Source organism: Wolffia australiana, chromosome 12, assembly GCF_029677425.1.
Source record: "Wolffia australiana isolate 7733 chromosome 12, ASM2967742v1".
Lineage (NCBI taxonomy): Eukaryota > Viridiplantae > Streptophyta > Magnoliopsida > Alismatales > Araceae > Wolffia > Wolffia australiana.
In genome coordinates this window covers 16,246,563-16,254,783 of record NC_135846.1, presented here as the reverse complement: position 1 = coordinate 16,254,783, position 8,221 = coordinate 16,246,563, and positions in this window count along the sequence as shown.

Here is an 8,221-nt window from a genome sequence, read left to right as displayed (position 1 = left end):
AAGATCTATGATGATTGGCTCACTAAACTCATCGATGGGGTATTGCCCCCTAGAGAGAAGGAAGGATGGATACCCACCCCAATAAAAGAATTGGAAACTTATCTCCAATCAACAAAGAGGACGGACACAGAGACATCACTAGGATGTTGGACACAAATAGGAGCATAAACTTACCCTCGACTATCCACCCTTGCTCAAGAGTTTTTTTTTGTATGTGAGACTAGTGCCCTAGTAGAGTGTTTATTCTTCGTAAGACATGTAGTTGTCCCTTTCAAGAGGGCACGTCTCACCACTGAAAGCATTGAGCTCCTTGTCACTGTGAAGTGTTGGTTACATGCCGAGAATGCTCAACTTTGTGATGGCGATAACGTCAAGGACTTTTCCAATGACGAGTAGTTTGAGGTATTAATCATGATTTTAAGTACCACAATGCTTCATGTGAAATATTTTTTTTAATATTTACCCTAACACCGAATTATGAAGGATTTTAGTTAGATGGGATGATACATCACTTCATTAGAGGTGCCCAAGTAGACTATATCATTCTTAGAGGCCTACAAGAAGAAAGAATTGTATTATTGGTAATACTAATGTATGGATGCTACACACTTTTTATCATATTTTTTACCATTTCTTGTTTTTTATTTGCATATGTGATGTAATACGAAGTGCAGAGATTTAATGGCTTGTTTCACAATACAAGGAGCGGGCGAGAATGTGTGATGCATATGTAAATATATGATGCGTTTGTTTGAAAATCGACGAGAAGTACGACAAAAACCTGCTGACTTGAGGTGATAATCTAGATAGTCGACATGAGGGGTCTTGGCAATGGACAAGCCCCCAATGACCCGGATGATCAGTTCGAGGGCCGACGGGGGGGAGAACAGTCAATGTCCGAGAGCGACCATCGTCGAGAGTGATATGTATTCGACACCATGAATAAAATTCCCTAACATAAGTTCGGTGGCTAATCCTACGACTCAAAAAATCTAGCAACGAAGCAGATGAGGATGACATTGATGAAGATAATAATACTGAAAAATAAGGGGAAGGAATGTGTGACCTAAGGCTTTGGCCTGGGTGCTCGTGGGTGATTAAGGAAGTCCGGGGTGAGAACATCTTTGGGGGGGAAGCATTACTGAGGACCACACGTAGGTGCTGTAGAGGCTACGGTGGTGCCGCAGAGGACTGCACACTAGGGAGTTAAGACCAGGGATGGTGCAACAGTGGAGTACTCAGGGTGGTGAAGATTGTGGGCGCACACTGGGCATCGCGGGGTTACTCTCAAGATAGTTGTTGCGATGGGTAGTTCGGCATACAACCACACACAAAGACAATAGTAGGTACAGGGCGGTCCGCTGAAAGGGTCGTGCTATTGAGGTGGTAGCTGAGAGTTGGGCGGTCCAACGACGTCCGAACCAGGGGGTGTAGCAGAGCAGGACAGGGCTACGACCGGGCGATGGCACATACCAGATACGTGGGGGAGGGGGGAGCGTCAGTCGTTAATAATGCAGCCGGTGCTTGAGCATTGGCAGGCGAGAAAGAGAGAGGGCGACAACCGAGCAAGTGGTGGACGATGGTTCTCAATCGACGTTCGTTGGGGTAGGGCGAAGTTGCAAAGGCCGCGGGTTGTTGGCGGGCCGCCACGAGAAGAGATTGAGGACAACAGCCGAGATGGGTAGCAGGCAGGCGAGGTCGCCCCACACGCGGGAGAGCGTCACGGTAATGCAACGGAGGCCGAAGTGGGTCATAGTAGAGGCTACAACTTGCTTTAGCGTGGGTCGCGTTAACACTGATGGTCGCATAGGAGTGGTGCAATTGGTGCTGGTGGCTCTATTAGAGGCCATGTGGTGCAACTCAGCATTAGCGCTGTTGGGGTCCCAAGGTGCAAATCAGCTAATGGGCGATGATTCGAGTCTGCGTAGCGCAAGCCATTGGGCCACCTTAGGGGAGAGATTCAAACAAGGATTCTCCCTTAAGGATCAAACGAAAAAAAACAAAACAACACACACAAGCGAAATGGACGTGAGAGATGCTCGTACACACGGGGGGGGGGGGGGCCCCCTACAATCAAATGAAATGTTACGTGCACAAAAGTAACGATGATAGGATGATGTCGTCAAACCTGATTTCAGAAGTTTGGGTTCTTCACGTTAGCTCAGGCTCCATGACGCGGGTGTTGACGAATCATGGCTTGATCTTCTAGATTGTCCTTTATCAATATGGTTACAAATCTCTTTGATCTAAGCAGGTCATATTTTCATGCTCGGTACTCTAAGGAATCTTTATGTTTCGACAACTGAAAAAGGGAGAGACCTGTTCGAAGTTTCATATGATTTGATATATATATTTTTTAAATTACAGTTTCTTTCCCCTTATACATTGATAGGCTCAAAATCACAGTTTTGATCTTCTTGTTGGACTTCCCATTTTGCGTCATCGGCAAGGTAATTGTCTTTAATTTTACACTAATCTCGTTCTTCTCATGTGAAGTCACATGGATCTGTCATCTTGATCCACTATTCTTTTTTCGTTGGGGATTTTGACCTGACTCAGTGGTTTATGTGTGTCGTAGTTTTCATTGATACATTGCATCCACTTTTGTTGGCATTCTAGTGCAACTAAATCCATGGCTTCTGCCCTGTGTCCTATCTGTCATTTGGTGTTTTTCCCTCTGGTGTTGCATCCTATCATCATTTCCATTCAGCCCAAGTCCTTACATTAGTATTATAATACTACAATTCGAATTTGGGTTTATCATCTTTGGCAGTTTGCTGTAAAATAACCTTTCGGTGACATCCTAAGGTAGAGGAAATTGGTATACAAACTATGCATTTTTTTAAAACATTGATTTTCCAAATGTTCACTGGAAAATAATATTGTTCTACCATCTTTGATAAGATAATATTTGAGTTTTAAAGATTCACAAAAAGCATTTTCGGTAAATATTGTGCCATAACTGTTATCGTAAAAGCTCAAAACAAAATGTATTCCAAAATATTTTGGTGAAAATTAATACTTCTATGTTAAATATGTTGCTTCAATAAAAACAAGGAATTAAACTTGAATAATAAAATGTTGGTTGATTGATGTCAATTTTGTTATTTCTCCTTGAGTAACCTAATATGAAGTTGATTGATTGACTAAAATTCATTTTCCCATTTATATCTACGGTATTGATTAGATCTAGTGAGATATCTCTTGTTAAAGATTGATCGATCTACTAGATTATAGTTGACTTGTGTTACATCATTGCAATTAACTTAAGGGTTCAATCATTTGAAGTGTTGATATCATGTAGAACTATTTTGAAGCATTGAGATTGATTACTTGACTGAAGAGACAAATTTAGTGACATATTTGATCATACATTTTGTGATTGTTGATATTTATTATCATTATTGATTAATAACAATGTTTTGAATGATCATCTTTGGCTATCATTGTGATTTGCTAACAAAGCGATTGAATATTTGATATTGAACCATAGAAATATCTGAGATCGGTAAATTGAGCTACTTCAGATTTTACGTCTGTCTAGTCAATTGAGTTTATAAATTTGATCTATTGATCTTCATCAGGAAGATTATTCAAACAATATTATCTCATTGACTCTTGTGGTTCTCTCAAAAGAGTTGTCTAATGTCTATCTATAAGGCATATTGGGGCTACATCGTAAGCTCCTTTATGAAGCACACGACACACCCCACACCGGACGCCGAGGACAAGCATGTGCGCTTGCACTTCTGACCAGTAGCTATCACTGGTCGGGAATGGAACGGATGTGGAGGCTTATGTACGTTCGTGCTTGGAGTGTCAACAAGATAAAATCAAAAAGTTTAAAGCTGCAGGAACGTTGGAACCTCTCCCAAGGGCGAGTAGACTGTGGGAATCCATCTCGATGAATTTCATCACCCGTCTTCCACGCTTGGGTGGGCACGATGATATCATGGTGGTCGTAGACCATTTTTCCAAGTCTGCAACATTCATCCCTACCACGTCAGAAGTGCACGTGGATGGCGTGGCTCGATTCTTCGTGTCCCATATTGCGAAGTATTGGGGTCTTTGATTGAACATCATTAGTGATCGCATTACAAGATTCACGAGATGTTTCTGGGAGTTATTGTTTAAGTACATGGTCTCCAAACTCAAGTTTTTAATGAGCTTCCACCCCCAAACTGATGGCCGGACAGAGCTTGTGAATGCTATGCTTGAAGAGTATTTATGACACAACATCTCACTTAACCAAAATAATTGGGTGGAGCTGCTAGATGCAGCACAATTTGCACAAAACATCAACTGGAGCTCAGCTGCGGGGCATTTTCAGTTTGAGATTGCAACGGGAAGGCAGCCATTAACCCCTCGAAAAGTGATGAAAAGAAAAGGGAATGGACATTTCCTCGTAGCCTTGCACTTCACCCGTGATCATCATGCCCCCGTTGAGGAAACCCGTGAGGCACTAGAATGTGCTGCTCAAAGAATGAAGAAACACACAGATCAACACAAGAGGGATGTGGAGTTCCAAGTGGGTGATCTGGTCTTGTTGAAGACGAACGCCTAAATGTTGAAGACAAAATAGGAGAAGCAAAAGCACAAGGGTCTAGTACCACGTTATGATGGGCCTTTCGATGTGGTGGTGAAGATCGGACGAGTTGCCTACTATCTCAACATAACCCAACGGTTGGCAGTCCATCCAGTCTTCCATGTATCAGTACCAAAAAAGTATAAATCACAACCTAATGATACGGCGAGGAACCAGCCCCAACGTGCTCCACTAAATGTGTGAGCGCATTTTGAGCAGGAGGCAGATGTGGTCCTAGCAAAAAGAGAAATTGACTAGGGAGGACGTCACTGGTGCTACCACAAGATTGAGTACATCATCATGTGGAAGAATAGATCAGCCAAATCAGCAACATGGGAGCGCGACTCAAATTTCTGGCAATTCGAGGACCTACGGAGGGCTTATAAAGTGGTGAAGCTGGCATCGATGAGGGTGCCTTTATGAAATAAGAATAGTCCTGTGTTTTAATAATTGTTTAGCTAAAAACGAGCCACCTTGATGCAGTGCGTGCGACGTGGCACACTGCCAACTTCTCTTAAGGTATTTCTTTATTCTTTTTGTTACGCAAAAATTAACGTGTTGTTTTCTACACAAAAACATGGAAGCACGTGATCCGAGGACAGCGAAAACAAGGCAACTAATCGAAAAACCCCATTTATACTTGCATTGAGGAGAGATAAAATAAATCCAATAGCTAGAATTAGTTTCCAGTAAAATGGGGATATCTTGAGATCTGGCTGTCCGATTGCACCCAAATTTTTAAGGGGTAGGTTTGTCTCTTCACCCTCTATGATCCATACAGTTGGATCTTTAAATAGAAGTCGGGAAGAAGGGGGAAAACACCGAGGAAGCTCCCCCCAAGAATTTGTCAAGGAAGGACACAGGTGTTGCTTCTAAGTCGACAAATCTTGGTTCACGCATCAAAGTTGTAAATTTCTTCTTCACCATTTGAACTTCTTCTTGAATGATTTTAAAATGTCTAAGCATGGGCAAAATGTACATGCCCTTGGAGTTAATTTGAATGGTGATTAGAATTATAATTTGAAAATGGTTCAATATCTGACTCTTAATTCTTAGTTCTACATTAATTTTCATCTCATATTGCATCTTAGATCCCTAGATTAGGGTCAAATTTCATCTTTAATTTCTTTTCCCCCAAATCTTTCTACTTTCTCTCTCTAGGTTAATTCGTCTACTTTCTCTCTCGAGATCTAGAAAATGATTGTTTGAAAATTCAATTCAACATTTAAAACACCTAAATCCAAAATTTCATTAAAAAATTTGTCCATCTTAAAGCTCGATTTCAAAATCCCTCTCTTGTTTATAAATTCCCAATTATAATACATAAAAAATTGGTTGATAAATCAGACTGATATAAATCTTGATAATCTGAATTAATCTGAAAATTAAGCTTCGCTTAATTTTGAATAGTTACAAAATGAAATTAAACACAATAAAGGCCCATTAAATCTGAAAATTAATTTGTTCTTGAATTAAATCTAGAGGAATTAGGATAAATATTCTTGCAAAGTGCCTCCCTCTGGTTCGACCCCTTTCTCATTTTAAAAATTGTATATTTTGAAAATGGAATTCTATAAATCTATTGTATAAGCTTAAATCAAACGACACTTTATAATCTTGTATTTAACAATATCAAATTTAGGCTTCTTAGTGTTGACACACTAAGGATGGTGCGCGTGCCGTCAGCGTTCTACGCAGCAGATTAGGTTGATCGCAGGCGTTGGGGTGCGCAGGCTATTGTGAAAGCGAGTGCGGATGCAAAGCGCAGCGCGCAATCACGGGACGTGCAGGCAGGGCTGTAGTGCCGTGGTGTGGCGCGTGGAGCTGCGTGGGGAGACATGCGAGCATCATGTGTGCAGGAGACATCTCGCTAGGAGACTGGCATTGGCACACAGTGAGCGCCGGGATGACGTGAGCGCACTGTGCTCCTGCGGGTAGCGCTAGGCACACGTCGCCTAGCTTGAGGCGCCGAGCACAGCGGAATTCGGGCGAACCGCACGATAGGTGTCAACGCGGGTGCAGGTGTCATGTGTGATCATGAAGGCTGGGATGGCGTGTGTGATCGCCATGCCCACGGGGGACGACGCCTGGCCCTGGGGCGCGCAGATAGCGGCGGGGCAGACAGGCGTGCACGCAGGGCTGCGGGCCTCAAGGAGAAAGAGCGCCCCTACCAAGGCGCGCGACACCTTGTCTTGTTACTTCGATATCCACCCTCGTCTTCCCCCATGTAATGCCCATGATGACAATGTAAAAGTTTGATGGTATTATTGCAATGACCCTATTCCTTGACGGATGTGTTCCCACCCTCTCCTCTAACCCCCTCTATGCAAACTTAAGATATTGCGAAAGGCTTCCACTGTAAGAGATCAAGGCTGCTCAATGTTCGGCTCCAAGCACTAAGGCCGGCACACTCCAGATTCGAGCAATTTTCCTAGCTTGGAATTTGACCGCGTGACAACCACATATAGATTGAACTATGTGGCGGGGTTCTCCGTTTGGATGAAATTCTCTTCTCGGTAGAAGACGTAGTGAAGAACAGATTTTCTGAAGGAATTCTCGTCGTTGTTCTTGGCAATATTATGATCTGGATTTTGGTTGGTGATCCAATTTTTCTTCAGTTTTGCATGCTTCCAGTACATGTTTCATTGTTTTGGACTGTAATACGGTGATAAAGTGGGAAATTACATCGATAGAGTTGCTTTTCATGCGGTGTTTGATGTTCCATGCGTTCGTCATTCTGGAGAGTCTTGTGCGAGTTAGGCGTGAGATGATACGTTATGTTGAAAATTATTTGCTTGAAATTGAACAGATCGTCTTAGCCAAAATGATATGATCATCTGAAGGATCCAAAGGGGAAGATAGTAATATTTTGTTAGGTATTTATGATTGTTCTCTAGTCTTACTTTCCTTCTTTACTTGAATTGTACTATCGTGGGGTGATAAGCCAATGTTCGGATTCGATAAAACCACACTTCCCGACCCCTATTCGATGAAACCACACTTCCTCTACCGAGTGTTGATTGTTGATGACTTAGTAAGAAGAGAAGGTCAGTCTAGGTACACTCAAATGCGCGTTGTTCATGATAGAGCTGAGGTGTTAATGAAAGGTCAGACTGAATTTATCCACTTCCACTTAAAGAAGGAAAACTAGAGGATCCATTTAGCGATAGAGGCAGTGAGAACTTTGGGTAGATAGAAGACGAAGAGAGAAATCTTGTGAGCTTTGTTCGATAGGCAAAAGATGGGAGTTAGTGAAAGGAGAAGAGGACAAGCTTCTCGACAGGGACCACGGTGAGAAGCCGAGCTATTCTGTGTTTTTTCCAGGTCATCGCCCGTCATACCCACATTTATAACCCCAATGTCACTGCCACCGCCGACAGAACGCAGAAGGCCTTCTAGAGAGAGAGAGACAGAGGGAGAAAGAGGGAGAAAGAGGGAGAAAGAGAGATAGAAAGTCCAGGGTTCGAAGAAGGAACCGTCTCGTTTCTATTCACCATCCGAGTACAACAAGTAAGTTTGAGGCAAAGAGACAGAGAAGAAAATTCATGAAGAAAAAGACAAGAAGGTGAGCTTCTGAAAGAACAGGGATCATTCTCAATAACAGGAACAAGAAGAAGAAAGAATAAAAGGAAAAGA